The sequence below is a fragment of the Rattus norvegicus genome, chromosome 6, assembly GCF_021556685.1.
Source record: "Rattus norvegicus strain SHRSP/BbbUtx chromosome 6, alternate assembly SHRSP_T2T, whole genome shotgun sequence".
NCBI lineage: Eukaryota > Metazoa > Chordata > Mammalia > Rodentia > Muridae > Rattus > Rattus norvegicus.
In genome coordinates, this window is record NC_141539.1 from 94,258,966 (window position 1) to 94,279,438 (window position 20,473).

General features: G+C 47.0%; 2 long non-coding RNA genes across 18 annotated transcripts in view; one reads left to right on the top strand and one right to left on the bottom strand.

The window, feature by feature from the left end:
- Window positions 1-308: 308 nt before the first annotated feature.
- On the top strand, window positions 309-20,470 carry LOC102548030 (uncharacterized). 12 transcript variants are annotated; one of them, XR_015623087.1, is made up of 7 exons: window positions 636-773; window positions 7,207-7,321; window positions 8,529-8,581; window positions 10,885-11,235; window positions 12,398-12,542; window positions 15,798-15,905; window positions 19,264-20,470. It is a non-coding gene; the product is annotated as an uncharacterized LOC102548030 (long non-coding RNA). The 12 variants fall into 12 exon arrangements; XR_015623084.1 differs by lacking the exon at window positions 19,264-20,470 and having other exon boundaries at window positions 15,798-18,614; XR_015623086.1 differs by lacking the exons at window positions 7,207-7,321; window positions 8,529-8,581 and having other exon boundaries at window positions 638-773.
- Window positions 9,793-20,473, bottom strand: part of LOC102548223 (uncharacterized) — a 35,168-nt gene continuing 24,487 nt past the window's right edge. For 3 of the 6 annotated variants that reach the window (XR_015623074.1, XR_015623072.1, XR_015623073.1), the window contains 4 exons: window positions 15,142-15,344; window positions 12,319-12,454; window positions 10,842-11,118; window positions 9,793-10,402 (listed from right to left, as the gene is read on the bottom strand). This is a non-coding gene — a long non-coding RNA (uncharacterized LOC102548223). The remainder of the gene's footprint in view (window positions 10,403-10,841; window positions 11,119-12,318; window positions 12,455-15,141; window positions 15,345-20,473) is intronic. The other 3 variants (XR_015623071.1, XR_015623069.1, XR_015623070.1) reach the window with 1 other exon arrangement.

The following is a 20,473-nucleotide window of genomic DNA, read 5'->3' on the forward strand; positions in this document are numbered from 1 at the left end:
GTAACACTCTCGAAGAGGCGGAGAACACTTTGAGGTGCTGAGGGGGATGAACTCAGTGGTCTCCTTGTGGCAATTCCTCCACTGTACTAAAATTTATCCAGCAAAAGAGACCAAAGGAAGGATAGATAAGTTATGATGGCTGGTGGCTTGGGAGTCAAGCTTAGTGAATTACAAGCTGTGGAGTACACACAAGGCTTCTAGGTGATGGGATGGGCCTAAGGTCCCTAGCCCCACTGCTCAATAGGTAAGAGTGTCCAGGGTGTGTTTAGGTAGGAAGCAGAATTTAGTCAGCAGGCAGCTTGGGTTTCGAGGTAGCAATGAGATGTCTGGAAGGACGTGGCCATGGTGCCTTAGTCAGAGCTTCTATTGCTGTGAAGAGGCACCATGACCATAGCAACTCTTAGAAGGATACCATTTAACTGGGGTTGGCTTACAGTTCAGAGGTTTGCTCCATTATCATCATGGTGGGAAACATGGCAGCATGCAGGCAGATGCGATGCTGAAGAGAAGTAGCTGAGAGTTCTACACACCGATCAGCAGGCAACAGGAAGGGAGAGACCTCAAAGCCCACCGCAGTGACACGCTTCCTCTAAGAAGACTGCGAGCCTATGGGAACCATTTTCATTCAAACCACCACACAGGGGAAGGGTGCAGGAGTCTGGACTCCAGGAAAGCAGTGTTGAAGGCTGTAGTGTTGGTGCCATTGGAGCGGAAGCAGCGGAGAACCACTGTGAGGGAGCCAGAATGAAAGGAGAAGAGTGAATCAAGGCTTGGTAAGACTGAGGAGGGAAACACCGGTTGTTCTGAGTCTTGCAGAGACTGTCACTGAGGTCCGTAGGGATAATCTCTTCTGTACTGTTGGAGGTATGACCTGTCGATAAAAATCTGATGGCCAATAAGCTGAGGCAGGATTAGAGGGTGGAAAATCTGGCAGGGGGTGGGGGACTCTGGGAAATAGACAGAAAGACTAGCCGCCCGGACTCAGAGTGTCAGACGTATGAAACTGAGAAGACACACATGGCAGACATAGGACAGTATAAATGGGAAAATTGAGTAATGAGCTAGTGGGCATTGGGGGGAGGGGGAGGGCATAGTTACAGGCCCTGAGTTCACTAAGAGGAATATCTCCCCACCCACCTTCTGCAGTCTCTTCTGACTTCCCTGGTGGAAGGCTGCACAGAGTAGCTCTCCGGGCTCCCGAATTCTATTCTGTCTGGGTTCACCTGCCTGTAGGTTGGCTTTCCCTTCTCTTCAGAAAATTGAAGGGGGCTTCCTCAGCTATCACAGAGCCAACAGAAGTTCTTTCTCAGAATCTAAGCAGCCCAGTTAACCCCCTGGGCCTCTTCCCTCAATGTCAGACTTGATGAGGGTGCAGATCCTTTTCTGACAGATCAGAGACCATTTTCCAGAAGAGTCTTCTGGGAGAAAGGTGAGGAGAGAGGGGATGGAGTTGCATCCTGAAGTCTCTTTGGGTGCCGTGGCTTCTGTGACCTCACTGTGAGTGCCTAGGCTCTGGTTGGTGCCAGGCACTTTGGAGCCCACTGCTTTTCCGTATTTACTCTGGCAGCCCAGTTCTAGGGCTTCAGCTGAATGTCCCAACACTGGGCTCTTCGGAAACTTTACATCTTCAAGTAGCTGGCGCCACACTGGTGTTTCTCTCTCCCAGGCCTCTTCTTTTGAAGAAGGAATATAACATTATTAATAAATGACATGATTTCCTTTGGGTGAGTCTGCTGGCAGTAACAGCAACACGCACAAGCTGTTCTGAGCGGTTTTGGTTGGTTGTCAGTGACTTTGAGGGAAGTAGATCCGAGAAGGACTACAGGCTGCCTGGCTCTGATCTCTGTTCCCCATTCCTGTTTCTTTGTAGTTAAAATAAACACAAGACATTGTCAGCCTCTGTTTATCCTTGGTGATACCCTGGGCATTCTCCCTCTGCCTTTATGTCTTTGAACCAGAAAAAGGAAAGTTCTTTTGAATGGTGTGTGTGTGTGTGTGTGTGTGTGTGTGTGTGTGTGTGTGTGTGTGTGACAGAGAGGGAGGCAGACAGTCAGAGAAACAGAAGCATACATACACACACACACACACACACACACACACACACACACACAGAGCAATCAGGTTAGGTGTGTGGATTATCAACTTTATGTTTTGAGTCAGTCTCCTATGGAGCCTGGATCTCACCATTTCTGCTAGATTGGCCAGCCAGGGATCCCCTGTGATCTGCCCGCCATTGCCTCCCTGCACTGGAGTTACAGGCAAGCAGCATTATGCCTAAGTTGTACACGGACCCTGGGGATGTAAACTCAAGTACTCATGCTTGCACAACTAGTACTTAGCCCTCTGAACCCTCTCCCAGCCTCTTTAGTTTCCAAATGGATTCCAAGGTGATGATTACATTCTAAACTGGATAGAGACTCATGGGAGGCAGGTGAGGGTGAGGTGGGGTGAGGGTGGGTGGGAGGGGTGGGAGGAAAGAGGTGACTTGTTTGCCATAAATTGGAATGAAGGAAATGAAGGAACAGCCAAAGCTTTCAGAAACAAGGGGAATTTCTCAAAGCATTTCTCTAAAGAAGTTGATTTCAATCAAAGCAGGAAAATGGATGTTGGGGATGTTAGAGGGTCTCAGCTTGTTTAAAACAAAACAAAACAAAACAAAAACAACAACCCCTGTTTTCAAGAGCGGTACAGTCATCTAATACACTAAGTAAGGAAAAGTCTTCATTTAGAAAACGCTTCAAGGATTCAGTCCAAGCTGAGGTCTTAGAGCTGTTTCCAGGGTGGCTCACTCACCAGTTTGGAACTAGCTCACCAACATAAAAGGCAGCCTTTGGGTGTGAGACAGGCCAAGAGGTAGAAAGGCACCGCAGGAGGCAATCTGCATCCTCCATCCGTCCCCCCTCCCAGCAAAGGCAGATCCCGTGACCTCCTCAGTCCGCCAGCCTCGGTCCCTCTGTCCCTCCCTCTGTTATGGCCTTCCAAGTGAGCCAGCATGGATGGAAGGCTCAGAGGGTGACCTCGCCACTGCTTGGGGTTCTCTTCTCTGTCTTGAGTATCTGAGCTCTCCTGTGGTGTTTTCTGGTTATCAGGCCCCCTTCAGCCACCCCTCCAACACTGGGCTCATGGCTCTGTGATGGTCACTTCACTCCAACCCCGCTAATTTGCTTGACTCCAGGCTACGCGTTATCAGATGAATATGCTGGAGGAGGGGTAAGCGGAAGACCCAGGTGCAGCATCTTCAAGAGACTGCATTGTAATCCCATTCCCTGAGGAGAGATGTCATTTTGAAGGAATTTCCAGGCTTGCATGTGCATGTGTGTTCCTGTGTGTATGTGTGTTCCTCCGTGCATGTGTGTAGGTGGTAGGGGAAGACAATGCTAAGGCGGAGGAGGTTGGAGAGGAAGAGAAGGACGAGGGAGAGAGAGTGGCTATCATTTATTAGTTTGTTCGTTCATGTCTGGCCATGCAGGGATGCTCAGGCACCCTGTCCCAGGTACCTTGGATCAAATGTACATTGGCGTCCTTATTGCCCCTGGCAAAGTCAGTCACTTTAAAGGAAAACCGTCCTGCACACTTTCCACAAGCACCATTCAGTAATTCTTGCAAGGTCCCCTGTCCCAGTAATCCCATTTCTAGGAATCTATCAAAAAATAAAAAGTAGCAAAAATAACACTAGCTATCACGTATTGGATGCTGGATGTGGACTGAGGGGTTCGACATGCTGACTCACTCCTAGAGCAGATAATATCATCATGACGTGGAGACCGGTGGGACAAGGCCTGCCACCAGGTAGATCTTCACACATCTTTACGTCACAGAGGCAAGTGTCCCCAGCATTTCAAGGTTGTCTGTGGGGAGAGCAGGACCCAAAGTCTTACATTCGGTGAGGAATGGCCCCGCACGCCATAGAACCTGCCGTGGTTCTCTATTGGTGCAGGGTACTCTCCCCTCATCTCCTTTTCCTAGGGTCCCTTAACACTGTGGTTTCTGAAGTGAACCATGAAGTATCCCACTCCCTTCCCCCTAGTCTCGGTGTTGCTCAAAAACGTAGCGTGAGGCTCCAATTCAGAATCATCTGGGGAGCTTCTACAAGTGCTGTTCTTCCAGGAAGTGGAATCCCTGGTCCAAACCCTTGCTGTACACGACATCGGGAGGAGAGCTCAGTGATGTGAGTCTCCCAGGAGCAGGGCTGAGCGAGCGCCTGGCGACATACGGAGGATCTCCTAAGAGGGAAATGCTAGTAAGAGAGGAGGAGCACGCGGAGAGACAGTAGTGGGTAACAGGAGAGGACAAAGTGTGGGAGCTTTTGCGGGCGAGACAGGAAGCCTCGGGGCTCATCTGGAACGCCTCATCTGGGGTCTTTTGAGGGTTGCTGCCAGCCTTCGGACACTATTTCTACTCCCTTTGTCCCTCAAGAAACGTACATCAGTTATTTAGAGAATAAGTTTTTGAAACTTGAACTCCAAAAGCCAGAACGAGCAACTGGGTATAAAGTGGGTCACGAGGAAGTGGCAAGCGCACAGACGGTTTTAAGAGCTGAGTCAGTCTTCTCCACACCACGTTATGAAATACACAGGAAGGGAAAATAAACAGATGATAGGGTGGAAGGAGTCCTACAATAATATCTCCATCTCACAGATTCTGGCTTAACACTCTTAGGGAGCTGGAGGATGCTCCAATCTTACTCCCAAGGGCTGAAGAACTGGAACAAGACAGACAGACAGGAAATGTCCCAGATGCGGTAGACAGCACTGAGGATGGATCACTTGGAGCCCTTCCTCGAAAGCGTCTCCTGTCTGTGAGTCTTAGCTGCTTTGCCCCAGCAAGCAGGCAGGTGCACGGCAAAGCAAGGGTTGCCTAAAGTAAACTCACAAAGAGTTTAAAAGTCTGCCTCACCAGCTTCCCTCACATAACAAAGCCTACCTCTTTGGGTTTTATTAACTCTCTCTCTCTCTCTCTCTCTCTCTCTCTCTCTCTCTCTCTCTCTCTCTCTCTCTCTCTCTGAGAGAGACTCCAGTGTAAGGGGGACTGAGGCAGAAAGATGACTGGAACTTGCTGGTTATCAGTGAGGAAAAAAAAAGGGAGGCCCAAGTTCAATGAGAATAACCTGCCTCACGGGAATGGGGTAGGGAGTGATAAAGAAGGACACCTGATGTTCATACATATGTGACATACACACATACACCACACACATAAACAAGACATACATATACAACATACACAACCCAGAAATACATATACCACACACACAACTATATACCACACATACACACAATACACACATACACAATTCACATATATACAACATATACATCACACACACACGTACACCACACAAACACACACATACACCACACACACAAACATACACATATACCACACACAGAACTATACACCACACAAGCATATGTGTACCACCCATATACATAAGTTATACACATCATACACACATCTACAACATACATCAAACACACGCATATATATATCACATGTTTATATGCCCCCACACACATATGTACCCACACAATCATCACACACATATATAACACATATACAAACACATATATACATACATATACACCACACACACATATACACATATCCACCACACACATACATACATAAATACCACACACACACACACACACACACACACACACACACACACTCACACACACACCAGTGTGTTGGTAGCAGTCCCTCTAGCCCTGACCACCACAGGGGTGCAGCAGATGGGTCTGTGAGAGTACTTGGCTAAGCGGTGGTTACTTCAGAGGAGATAGCCCTGAGCTAACCGACCTCACATCTTACCCAGATTGCAGACAGGCCTGCCCTTTGCTGGGGAGGAAAATGTTATCTGTTTTCCAAGGTTCCAAGCAAGACCTCCTCTTACTTTGGAGACATGGTAACTTTATCTTCCAAGGCTGCGTTCCACCCACACATCCTTGGAAAGATGGTCACGTGACAGGAGATCAGCGTCTCTGGTCACAAGTTATACAGAATTGTGAGAGGGTGCAGAATTGTGAGAGGGTGCAGAATTGTGAGAGGGCGCAGAATTGTCTCCAGGATTCCCCCTTTCAGGGACTTCAGTGTGGTTTTGGCCAGAACTATCTCACGTGTCGGTCTTAAGCGGAAAGAGAGGTCCTGAAACTGACTGCATCTGGACCAATCGATGCTTCATACAACTGCGGCTCTGTTTGCGGGGAGGCAAATGCAAATGGAGCATCCTTGGAGCAAGGCCAGTTCTCTGCCCAAGGGTTTTCATCTGTGTGATCAAAATAAAATAAATTAAACTTTCGGCTTATTGATTTGTCTAGAAGAAATTACACAGGTCAGACATAAAATTTGTGCTTTGGGTCCCAAACGAGTAGCATTCTATTGGTTTTGAGTAGGTTATTTGAGTTCATTTAAGTGTGGTGTACAATTACAAAGTTCTAGCGTAGTAAAATCTAACCTTATGGCTCAAAGTCGTAGAATATTGGCTAGTGTGGGCAAGACTAAGGTTCAATCCTTAGAATGGGGCAGAAGCAATTCAAGTGGTGTGTGTGTGTGTGTGTGTGTGTGTGTGTGTGTGCATGCCTGTGTGTTCGATCATCCATTTTTGATGTTTTTTGAGATGAGATCTCCCTATCTCCCCATGTAGCCAGGCACATAGTGACACGAACGATAGGCCCATATTTACTATCCCACTTGTTTAGGTCTTTGTAATCAAGAAAAATTCTGTCATGAAAGTTCCCCCATTTTTTTTTAATAGCTATAGCTTTAAAAACACACTCACCCTGTGAAAAGATAGGTGTTTGGGAATAGACTAATAAATATGCCTTTTCTGGTATTTATTTTAAGAATATTTTTCACCTCCTGACAGTCACTTGAGGCTCATAACGTTTCCATGGTAACCACGTTGCCTCTCTTCCCCCCTCCCCCCAAAAACAAAAAACAAGACAAAACAAAAAACCTAAACGCGGGTTGCTGGTAAATATCGATCTGTCTTAACACCTTTGACTACAGAGTTGGCTCCCCAGGTAAAGAGCTTCCTGTTAGGGCATAGACCACGCCCAGCGCACTAAGGACCTACTCAGTGGATTGCTGGTTCTGGAGAGGAGATGGATGTGGGAGGACCCGGGGGGGCCGGGGGGGGGGAGTCTGACTCCGCCTACACGGTGCGGTTCATTTCTCCACCAAACGTCTTTGTTTTCTTTTCAACAGCGCGTAGAGCTCTCGGAAGCTATCCTGTGCCAATGGAAGGGGCGGAGTGGGGTCGGGACTGAGCATGCCTTTCCCCAGAGGCACAGAAGTTTGCAAATTACTTTCAAAGACTTTGGTACGGGGTTTTGAAACACAAATGCTCCTCTCCTGAAAGGGAGGGAAATTTTTGAATAGGAACTTGGTTGATTCAAATCTCAATCCAGTGGCATCATGGGAGTAATGGGCAGGACAAGAGCAGGGAGTGTTTGCTTCTCTTCTGCACTAATGAGGGCAGAGTTTTGTTGTTAGCAAGGTTTTTGTGTGTGAGATGGGAGCGGGGGGGGGGGGGAGGCTTGTTAGAGAGAGCGACTTTGAAAACTTGTTAGAGAGAGCAACTTTAATTTTCCTTGCCAGTAACTAATGGGCCGCCTGAAATGCCCATGGAATTACATTCTGAGCAGCTGGGAGCAGCCAAAGTGAGGCCTCAGCAGAGAGAATTTGGCATCCATCTATCACCTCCATGTGAGACAATCTGGAGGCTCTTGCGTTGTTCTCTGCTGTAACCAAGAAAACAAACAAAAGCCTTGAACAGCCTCACAGAGCAAGTCTGTCACTGGAAAGGAACTGGAACCAAGGGAGCGAGCGTTCCTTACGTTTTCTCCACGTGTGCTGGTAGTGAGTCGTGATTCTCCACCATTGGATTGAAACTTCACCAAGTCAGCTCAGAGGCTGTGTAATTAAAGGACTCTGCACACAGACCACCCCATCTCCCGATGCCTTAAGAACTTTGAACAAAATGAAAGGATTCCAGGGCTATTTCTCATCTTTGTCCTGGGTGTGCAGAGGTGAATGTGTTTTCCTGAGATGGAAATCTAGGAGACAGCACAGTAGGAGAAATGCTTCATTTCTCCCCATAGCCAGCCTTCATGGAGCTCTGGCTACCAACCAGTTAGGTGCTGTTTATTCTCTAAGATTTTGCAAATAAGATTTGACCGGGAACTCGTGCCCCTTCTCAGGAGGTAAATGCAACAACTGAAACAGAGAAGTTGAGTAACTTGTACAATATCGCACAGCTGGTTACATAGAGGACCACACTGTGTAAAAATGACACATAGGGTCCCTCTAGTTTTGTGGCTCAGGAGTCCCTGAACAAGATGCTACAGCATAAAGGGGAGAGAAACTCAGTCTGTGGCCAAACTGTAGGGAAGGGGGCCTCTTAATGCAAGGGCAGTGTTTCTAAGTGCAGGCAACATTCTCCTTAGAGATGTGTTGACAAGCTCCCTAGCCTTAGCAGTCTATCAGGGTTTCTTTACTGCTGGGGTCACTTATCCCCATACCCACAGGGAGAAGCCCAGGCTGCGTGCTGCCAGGGAAGCCTGGCTGGTCTTCTCTCCTGGTAAGTAGGCAGAAGAGGGAACCATTTCTAGGTAAGTTCTCTTTGAAATGACTTTGTGAGGTAAGTCCTTATGTTTGCGTGTCTGTGCTTCCCAGCAAATTCTCTTAGGCTCCAAAAGGATTCACCTCATATGCAGCCAGTTCCTCCAGTGCCCTTGCATTCTGGTCGTGGGGGCCAGAGTCAAGCCCAGTGTTCCTTTTCTGAAAGGCTCGTATTGTACTAACTGTGATGATGCCAGAATACATAGCATATTATTTGCAAAATGCACCCCTAGTTTATGCCACCTGCTTGTCCCCTGGGATGGAGTTCTGTTTAATCCAGACAATGTATTTGGAACTGAAATCCGATTGTCCATTGTTGAAAATTAGAAAGCTCAGGTTGTCAACTTCCTCTGAGTTTCTTTACCCACCCCTCGTGCTGTAACAACTTCTCATTATCTCTCCTTTGGTTACTAAAACCGAGACAAGGACCTGTGGTTCCTACCACCGCCAAGGGAACTGTATTAGTTCAGGACCCCCAAGACCAAGTTTTCAGTCCAAAGGACATTTATTTGCCCCAGAGGGACAAAGGGCAGGGAATAAAAGACAAAGACAGGAGATAGAAGACTAGGGAGAAGGGGAAGGAAACAAAGGAGAGAGGGAAGAGGTATTTGTCTGAAGACAAAGGACTGTCTCTGGGTAGAGAGGAGACAGATGCGGCCCATAGGCAAATGGCAGTTTACACAGGTACAGGGGAAACCCCATGTTGAGACGAGATGTCTAATTTCAACTGGCCATGTTAATTAGGTGAGCCAAGGGGGCTTTGATTGCTGGACTTCAGTACTTTGATAGTTGGACATTTGTAGTCAGCCTCAGGAGGAAGAAATGGCCAAAAAAGGGGATAGACTTTGGTGGCTAGCTTAGGGATATAATCTAACAGTATAGCCAGGCTGAAGGAATCAGGGAGAAGGGCAAAGCCTACCAGAGCCAGGCTTGCCATGCTGCGCTGGCTAGAATCTCTTCACCTCCTCCCCCAACCACAGTAGGACAATGTTTTACTTTTAAAAAAATTATATATATATATATATATATATATATATATATATATATACATATATATAAAAGATGACTGGAACAATTAGCCCATCTTAAAGACTCGATATCAAGCCCACTGGATGAACCCACAGTATGAAATCACAAAGGTTTGGATTAACCAATGTTTGACCGCCCAGGTTAGGTATTTCTTTAAAATTTTAATGAAAAGAAATCACAGTTGGACATAATTGTTCACATCTGCTTGGTGACGCTTCTATTTGAAAGGACAATGTGAAATTATGAGTTACAATAGCTTCCAGTTTGTAATGAGAAGTGAGACGGGAACATTCGAGCCAATGAAAGGCGCCTTCTTGGAGAAGGTATTCTCTGCACCAGAACTCAAGGTGAAGTGTGCTGTTGGCAGATACTGTTTCCTTCTTTCCATTATTTGGCCTTCGCCCAGGTGAGGTGGGAGGAACAGATGTTCTGACTCTCGTGAGACAATGGCTCCCTCCGTTGTGTTTGACTGTTGCCGAGCATCATGGTTGTGAGGTGATTGTGAGGCTGTCTGTGTCACACACAAATGCACAGGGAGGGACCGGGAGACTTTGAGAGAAGTACAAAGGAACCCACCCCCACCCCCCAGCTCCCACTGTCTCCAACAAAATCATATTTTCACATCCTTGATCCTTGGCGACGAGCCTCCATTCAGCTGCTGATGCGGACACAGATTGGCCTGTTGTCCTAGGCCCAACACAGGGACTGAGAATGTTAACAGCACAGTCAGAACAAGGCTCTGTAGAAGGACCTGGAAAAAATGTGAACAGAGATAAGGGAATATGTGTGGGCTCTGGCTACAGCAGGTTGGACAAGCCGAAGTGTGCTGTGAGTTAATTTTCGGTCTCACTGTGTAGCCCAGGCTAGCCCCCAACTTGCCATCCTCCTGCTTGAGCCTCGTTTATGCTAGGATTACCAGTGGATGCTACCACATCTGTCTTAGAAGTAGAGAGTCTAGTGAATGGCTAGTGAGGTCTAATTAAAGAAGACAGATGCTCAGTCTGTCATAAATGGAAGGATTAGAAGATAATAGTTAGAGATCTTTGCGGAAGGTGGATCTCAGCTTTTGACGTTAAAGGCCTACTGTGAGAGTATTTGTTACTAGAGTTTTGGGTCTCTTTGGAGGAGACACTAAGCCAGAGTCTGAATGTAGAAACCGGGCTTGTTTGTTACAGAGGGTGGGACAGAACCTGCTGGTTGATTATCAAGATCCATTCTCTCCTCGTCCCTCAGTGACCTGACCCAGACTTTTAACTTGGCAATGTGCTCAGCTGGAAGTTTCGGCAGCCACGTTGGTAGCTTGAGGCACCCAACCAGGAAGGTGTGAAGCAGATATTTTGGGGCGAATCTTCTGAGAGAAGTCTGTAAGAAGGGGTTGATTGCATCCACACTCGTCCCCCTTTCTTCCTGGGACAGCAAGATGGAGCAGCTACAACTCTAGATGCCATGTTGTGCCTGGAGATTATCCTGAAGCAGGGACAAGACAGAAGCAGCCGGTGACACTGTGAGTCCTAGACCAGGTGGATACAGCCCCCCTGGAGAAGGGCAAGCTTTGCCTCGCTGAGGGAGCCAGAGCTTCCATTGGTGAGCCTCTGTCCCTTCCTCATTTGCTGGTGTGGCCATCCCAGACCTGGGGATCGTGGGGAGACTTTAAGGAGGGCAAAGCCATCTGTTTTGTCATGCTTATTTGTTTGAGAGAAATAAACTGAGAGGTAAGGGTGAGGTTAAGTGACCAAATATAATCTATGAGCTAAAGCATACAAAGGAATCAAAGCTGTGTACTGTGTGTACTTGTGTGCTGTGGTATTATGTATGCACTGGGCTTGAACAAAAAACATAAGGAGGCTCTATCCTCTCACAGGTTTTCAGAAATCCAAAGGCATGGTAGACCTCAGGTAGGGCTGGAGATAGTGCCCGGGCAGATCAATGAAGATCCAGTGTGTGTGTGTGTGTGTGTGAAAGAGAGAGTGTGAGTGTGTGTGTGTGTGTGAGAGAGTGTGTGAGTGTGTGTGAGAGAGAAAGTATGTGAGTGTGTGTGTGCATGTGTGTGAGAGAGTGAGTGTGTGTGTGAGAGAGAAAGTGTGTGAGTGTGTGTGAGAAAGAGAGTGTGTGAGTGTGTGTGTGTGAGAGAGAGTATGTGTGGTGAGAGAGAGAGAATGTGTGTGTTTGTGTGAGAGAGAGAGAAAGACAGTGTGTGTGTGTGAGAGAGAGTGTGTGAGTGTGTGTGTGAGAGAGAAAGTGTGTGAGTGTTTGTGTGAGAAAGAGAATGTGTGAGTGTGTGTGTGTGTGAGAGAGAGTATGTGTGGTGAGAGAGAGAGAGAGAGAATGTGTGTGTGTGAGAGAGAGAGAAAGGGAGAGAAAGAGTGTGAGAGAGAGAGAATGTGTGAGTGTGTGTGTGTGTGTGTGAGAGAGAGAGGATGTGTGGTGAGAGAGAGAGAGAGAATGTGTGTGTATGTGTGTGTGAGAGAGAGAAAGAGAGTGTGTGTGTGTGTGAGAGAGTGTGTGTGAGACAGAATGTGTGTGTGTGTGTGTGTGTGTGTGTGTGAGAGAGAGAGAGAGAGAGAGAGAGAGAGAGAGAGAGAGAGAGAGAATGTCCCACCAACTGAGCTGCCCTCCTCCCCTCGTTCCAGAGTCTCTCTTTGAGGCAGGATTTCACATGTAGCCTACCTCAGCTTTACTGCCCTCATCCTCCTGCCTTGGCCTCTGAGTCCTGGGTTCTTCACACCTGGTTTCTATCTCTTCTTAGTCCACCGTGCTTTCAGAGTTTGTTCCCAGATCGTCTTTTCTGATGATCTCAAGATGCCTGCAGAGGACACAATTTGATTTGTGTTTGTTCATGTTCAGTGAGAAGAAACTTTCCCAGAAGTCCCTGGCAAAGCATCCTAACCCGGGTAGGTAAATCATCTTTGACATGTGACAAAACTTCATGTACGAAGAGGCTCCATACACATTTTCACCTCAGAGGACAGAACAAAGGAAGGGTACTACCAAAATCCAACATGGTTTTATTAGGGTTACTTAGAGGAATATGGGTGGGCGGTTTACATATAGGAGCAGGACTCAAAGTCACTGCATAACTACAGCCCACGGTAGCATGGGCTCACAAAGCTGGGAACCTGGAGAACACCACACAGCCTGCAGGCAGCCCAACAGGTCTCAGAGTGTTCTTTCCAGGTTGTTCTAAACCAGCTCCAGGCAGCTGGTCTGGCCTGAGGGTCTGCTGTGCAGCACCACTTGTCCAGAGTCTGTGTTTGCACTTAGTTTGTCTGACAATCTTTGTTACTCTTGGCAGGGAGGGACCTAGTGAATCTGGTCAGTTTCAGGGTCGGTTACCCTCCCATTTAAAGGGCCTCCCTGCAGGATGGAACCTTACACACTCTCTAAGACCATGACCCAGACTAGTGCGGCGGACTTTCCTATAGTGATTTGGAACCCGGCTGCCCTGTCCCTGATGCCCAGCTGGGAGGCACAGAGCCTTGCTAGAAAGGAGAAGAAAGAGAATGCATGTGGGGAATAGACCTGGTGACCATTATCTTTTCTGATCATTTCATTAGATAATGTCACTAATGACATTAGGGTTTTTTTTTTTTTTTGTTTGTTTGTTTGTTTGTTTTTTCTTTTGTTTTTGCCTTGAGGCAAACATCTTTCTTTTTTTTTTTTTTTTTTTTTTTTTCCTTTTTCTTTTTTTCGGAGCTGGGGACCGAACCCAGGGCCTTGCGCTTCCTAGGCAAGCGCTCTACCACTGAGCTAAATCTCCAACCCCGGCAAACATCTTTCAAACTTCATCCCTACGAGTCTGAAACCTTAGACTACTGATTGAGATGAGACGGGGCATGAGGGTTCCAGAACACCTTTGCCTCCGTAACCTCCCGGGATCTAAGAACTCTAGCAGGAGTGCCTTGAGTTCTATGAGCCATACCCACAGGTCTTGCCTGACAGGATGAATGTGGCCTGAGAGGACGAACCATTAGGACCTGTGTACCCATACACTGGGCAGACACACTCTTTAAGAAAGTCAGAAAGTATGAGGGCGTAGGATAACTGGATGGGTGTTTTGACAGGGATGAAGGAATGGGTCTTGATCTGGGCATAGGATAAGGGTCGTCACTTAGCAAGGACCCTGAGGGCTTTTGTGAACCTGAAGAAAGGAGGACAAGGGCTGGGAGCATGTGGAGGAAGGATTAACACTGCCTCGCTCTTGCAGTCTTAACTCGACTGGATTTACAATCCTGGTGCTGGGTTCAGCTGAACAGGAATTCTCTTAGTTTGTGTGCTTTTGGGGGCAATGCTAAGATGACGGGGTGGGTCAGTGGGCTAAGAGCTTGTGTAAGCATGAGGACCTGGGTTTGGACCTCCAGGCCCCTTGCACGGGCATACGGGCACGGCGTGTGCTTTTGTAACCCAGCACTTCGGAGGGGCAAAGATACCTGTGTCCTGGGGACTCATTGCTCAGCCAGTCTAGCTGGAACAGCAAGCCCCAGGGTTACCGAGAGACCTTGTCTCAGAAAATGTGAGAGGGGCTGGAGGGATGGCTCAGTGGTTAAGAGCCCTGGCAGCTCTTCCAGAGGACCTGGATTAGATCCCCAGAATCTACATGGCAGCTCACAACCGTCTATGATTCCAGTCCCAGGGGATCCAATGCTTTCTTCTGAGTGCGGCAGGCACTGGCATGCATGTGGTGCACATGTGTACATGCAGGCAAAGCACTCATTCACAGAAAATAAAAAATAAAGTTAAAAAAGTAAGGTGAGGGAGATAAAGCAAGACACCCGATGTTCACCAGTAGCCTCCACCTGTGAGTATACACAGACACACAGACACACAGACACACAGACACACACAGACACACACAGACACACCAAACACACACATACAGAGACACATACACACACATACAGATACACACAGATACACACAGACACACACGCATACAGATACACAGAGATAGACACACACACAGAGACACACATACACAGACACACACACACAGACACACACGCATACAGATACACAGAGACACACACACATAGAGAGACACACACATACACAGATACACACACACACAGAGACACAAATACACACACACAGATACACTAGACACACACACATACAGATAAGCACACACAGACACATATACACACTCATACAGATACACACAGATACACACAGACACACATGCATACAGATACACAGAGAGAGACACACACACAGACACACAGACACACACACAGACACACACACATACATACACAGACACACACACTCAGACACACACACACATACACAGATACACACACAGAGACACAAATATACACACACAGACACACAGACACAGACACAGACACACATACACACACACACACACACACACACACACACACACACACACACACACACAGGACTCAGCTAACATTATGCATGGCAAATTATGTTACGCTTGGTACTTGCTCGACTGTGGCCGGGCAGACCTTGGGCAGTCAGTCACCATACCTGTTCATCTGTCTGTCTGTTACCTCGGATTCCCACTAGGAAGATCACACCGTGAAAGATGAAGGCCACCGTGGCAGTGGCCCACCGTCAGGAGGGCCTCGTTCCTGGAGATACCACCGCCCAGGTGAACCTGAGCCTGTTGCTTAGCAGATGAAATGGCCAGGAGTGGGTTCTTTATCGTTCTCGGAGCCTCATTTCCATATCTGTGAAATGGGAAGACTTGTAACATGTTGTTTAAACTGGCATCTAAGGTTTTATTTATAATTATCTCCTCATGGCTGTGATGAGGATCCAGTGTGATGATACAGGTAAAATGCTGGCTGCAATTCCGCTGCCATGGCACCTCAACGTTAACTAAGGAGGAGAGGGAAGACCGTTTTTCTTTTTACCTCATTCAGTTCTGCAAAACTGGGTTTCCTTCTGAAATGACCCTCGGGCAGTTTTCCACCAGCTCCCCACAATCCCAACAGAAGGCACGAAGCTCTTGGTGTAAGACAGAGGAGGCAAGGGGGGGTTCCACAAAGGTATTTCAACACCAGGATTACTCAAGTGCAGGCAGTGGCAACCAGACTCTGAGGGATGTGTGTGTGAGTACAAAAAGGTTCCCTGTCTTGGGGTTTCACAGGTTTTCTTTCTGTCGTTTCCTATGTCTGCAGAGCCACAGAGAAGTCATTTCCTCCTTTCTAAAGAGAGGTAAACGGAGGTACAAAGAAGTCTCCACATTTATGGGCATCATCTCCCCTCCTTTCCAGAAGGGAACTGAGGTAATTACAGAGCAGGAGACAGAACCCCTACCTGAGAGAGTTGAAACCGGGGCGCTGAGTTACAGACTTCAGTGGAAGGCCCACGCAAGACATCACCTGGGTCTGCGCTGAGCCCAGTGACTGACTGTCCTGTGCATGCATGGCTCACTCTCTAGACTGGTCTGACAGCCCTCAGTGGGTGCCTCCAGGAATTCGTGTGTTGTAGATAAAGACCTCGAGGAGACAAGAGCTCTGTGCTCTGACCTCTGTCCAGCTGCAACTGCTGTGCACCCTTGAGTCCCCTACCCTAACACAGTACTTGAGAAACCTGAAGAGTCGAGCAGTATCTATGGTTGTCATTCCTGACTGCCATGTGAACCCCCCGCCCCCCAGACTTTGAGTCTCTCACTGAATCTGAGTTCATCAATTGAGCAGGGCTAACCACTGCACTTCAGGGACTTGCCTGTGCCCTCCTCACACCCTAGCCCTGATGCTATAAGCAGCCTTGACCGGCAGGTTTTCTGTGGGTTCTGGTATCGGAAGTCAGGTCCTCAAGCTCACATTGCAGGTGCTTACTGGCTAAGCCCTCTCCTCAGCCTTTGGACTGACGTGTCCAGAGACCTCAGTGGCAGAGAGGATGGGAGCTGCGATGAGAGCTGTGCTCTGGCCCCTCACTGACTGCTGGACATGCAGGGTGCAAGCAGGCTGCTGTGGTTGGGGAGCAGCGAACTACGTACATGGGCAAGTGGGAACTGGAACTGTTTACTCAGCTCAGTGACAGCCTGGCTAGCACAAGACAGAGAAGGGTGCTTTTCTCTTTTTCTCTCTTCATGACTTGACTGGAACATCTCTTCCTTAGCCCCTGACCTACCATAGAGCTACATCATCAGATATTCTGGGTCTCGGGGACTTGGGGCTTCACCAAAGTAAGTCAATGGCTTTCCTGGGTCTTCAGCTTACAGATGGCAGATTGATATCTATCTACCTCCCATCTATCTATCTATCTATCTATCTATCTATCTATCTATCTATCTAGCTTCTATTATCTGTCTGTATGTATATCTATCATCTATATCTATTATTTATCTTTCATCTATATCTGTCTGTCTATCATCTGTCTATCATCTCTCTCTCTCTCTACCTCCCATCTATCTATCTACCATCTATCTATCTCTCTATCTCTCTATCTCTCTATCTATCTATCTATCATTTATTATCTGTCGTATATCTATTATCTATCTATATCTATTATTTATCTTTCATCTATATCTGTCTATCATCTATCTATCATCTATCTGTCTATCATCTATCTATCATCTATCTATCTATCTCTCTATCATCTATTATCTGTCGTATATCTATCATCTATCTATATCTATTATTTATCTTTCATCTATATCTGTCTATCATCTATCTGTCTATCATCTATCTATCTATCTATCTATCTATCTATCTATCTATCTATCCACTCACCTACCCCTGTTCTGTTCTGTTTCTCTTGAGAATCTTAATACAGAAAGAAAACCTCCCAGAGTTAACCTTTGCCCTTGACATTGTGAGTATTCAAGACACATGATGTGTAGAGACTCCATTCATTCTAGAAGGAAGAGAGGTGATAAATTTGGATTCTAGAACAAGTCAAGGGCGATGTAGGCCCCACTTAAGAAAAAAATTCAAAGGCATGAGGAGATGGCACAGTGGGTGACATGCATTTTGTACAAGAATAAAGATCTGACTTCAGCTCCCAAGCCCCCACATAAAAACCTGGACGTTTCTGAGGAGAAGGGGAGGAGGGATGGGTGTGTGAGGGGAGGGAAGACGGAGGGAGTGCTAGGAGAGGAGGAAGGGGAAGCTGAGATCGAGATGTAAAAACAATTAACTAAACAACCAACCGAACAACAACAGACTGGAAATTGTGGTTTGAACTTGTAATTCCAGCACTGGAGGGGGAGGGGCAGAGGACAACGGGGACTTGGTGTCCAGCCAGTCTAGCCAAATCAGCAAGCTCCAGGTTCATTAAGAGTCCTTATTGGATGGCAATAGAGGGAAACATTGGATATTGATCTTTGGCCTCCACGTGTGCACATATGTTATATGCCCCCCCCCAATACAATGGAAGAAAAATTTCAGTTTTGAGACTGATAAGTTTGTGCCTGATTCCAGTGTGCCCTGGACCAATAGGATGCATCCTTTCCACCAGGCTAGGCCACATAGAGTAAAACCAAATGTAATGTGGCTGCTGGCAATGGTCAGTGGTCATGTCAAAAATGTCCCAGACATGGCCCTATGACCTTCCTCAGAGACAAGTAGTTCAATACCATAATAACTAGATCTCCAGGCTTGGTGCCCTGGCTGGTTGGCATTAGCCTGGTGAGCATAGCTTAGTCCCATTGCATAGAAGGTGCTTATGGCGGTTTGAATGAGAGTGGCTCCTGTAGGCACATATATTTGAACATGTGGTCCCCAGTTGGTGAAACTATTTGGGAAGGATTAGGAGGTGTAGCCTTGTTGAAGGAGCTGTGTTACTAGGGGTGGGCTTTGAGCTTTCAAAAGCCTCTGCCATTCCCAGTTAGCTCCGTCTGTCTGCCACCTGGTTGTGAATCAGATGTAAGCTCTCAGCTATTGGTCCAATGCCATGCCTGCCTGCTGTTGTCCCATTTCACTCCATAATGGTCATGGATACACCCTCTAAAATTGTTAGCAAGCTCCTAAATAAATGCTTTCTTTTACAAGTTGTCTTGGACATGGTGTCTCCTTACGGCAACAGAACAGTAACTAAGACAATATCCTTGAGACCCTCTTAGGAGTAGCAAGTTTGAGAGGTGCCAAGGAAGAACTCCTCAGAGCTGTGCCTTCTAAACTTAGAACTTTCTTCTCAGCGACAGAAACGGAGTACAATGAAAACCATAAATGAAATACTCATTACTTGCCAGGAAGTGGTAGGATTCTTTCTGTTACCACAATGCTACCATTTGCTGCTACTTCAAGTAAGTGATTAGTGGGTTTCCATTTTAAAATAAATAAGCCGACCAGCCACTGACCCTTCGCTAAATTGTCTGTTGTCACTGTACTTAATCACTGCCTGGTAGACATATCATTCCATTCTGAAAACCTGTCATCAGCAGCTGGCAGCAGCTCATACTGTTCTTGTGTAAATTTGTCTCCTAATGGATGGTTTTGACTGCGACTTTTTTCTTTGACTAGTAAGTCATGGCAACTCAGGACTGAAAAAGGATGTGTAGGTTACAGCTTACGTCTCTGGGACACAGAGGACTCTGACAGGGGACACATACAATATGGATCTGCCTTCGGAATTATTTTAATTTCAATTTAAATAATTTTTAATTAAAATTAACTTTAATCGTATATTTTTTTTTAGATTGGAGTATGCATCTGGGTGAAAGAGAACAAGAAAACTACCTCTGCAGGGGAGGTGACCCATGTGGCTGGCCTGCTGTAGGTTACCACCCTGCAGTCTCCCAAGCAGCCACCCCTGCTCACAGGGGCATGCTGCCTTTCTCACATCCAGTCAAGAAGACCCAACTGTGGCAAAGAGGCTCTGAGCAAGTGGTTTCAGTGGTCCCCTAGGCAGCAGGGACATCTGACCCAGCTCTGTAGCTTGGAGACACTTCTCAGGCTGATCACCCTTTATGCTTTTCAGTTTGATTTAGAATTCCTTAAGATTTGTCTCAAATGTCTTTAACGGCCTGCAGGTCTCCCAAGGCTTTATTAGGTTGGCGGTGCCCTAGACTATTCCACATAGAGGGTCAGAAGCTAAAATGTGTGTGTGGCACACACACACACACACACACACACACACACACACACACTCTCTAAGCCATCTTCCTGACCCTTTTTTAAAAAATTAAAACACTCACAAACCTATTCTAGGATAGAATTTAAAAATTATATAGTCTACTAGTCTTAGTCCAGTTTTTGCTGCAATAACACATTATCACAGACTGGGTTATTTATAAAGAACAAAAATCACTTGGCAGGATTCCCAGAACCTACTTAGGGATGAAAGGAGAGAGACAGAGAGAAAACTGACTCCACAAGTTGTCTCACGCTGTACCCGAGGCTAGCCTCAAAGTTATTATGTCACTTTGCCTGGCCTTGAACTCAGAATCTTCCTGCTTCAGCCTCCCAAGGGGTTTCAGCTCTAATGGCCACCTGGACACTGTTGCGCTAGGCATTAAGTTCCCGATCAATACATGGATGTTGTGGGAACATCCATGATATTGCAACCACAGTACCATCCCCATCCCAAGTATAGCCCCTTGTCCACCCTCAATGGACAGGATAATCTGGACAGAAAGAAGAAAGCCAGGCAGCTAGAACATGAGGCATGGCAGTAGAGAGAGATCACAGAGCATGCCCAAGGTGGGTGGGGACTCCTAGTCTGCACTCCGATGGAGGCCTGGAGCCTAAATTAAAGGTAGAAATGTCGAAGTGCCTTGGAGGTCATTGTACTTCGCTGTTTGTGTGGTTTCAGAGGCGAGGGAGAAACATTCCCCCCAGAAGATTCAGGCTGGAAAAGACAGTCTTTGAAGCAACTCGGGGCCTCCTCAGCTGTGGCTTGTTTCTCC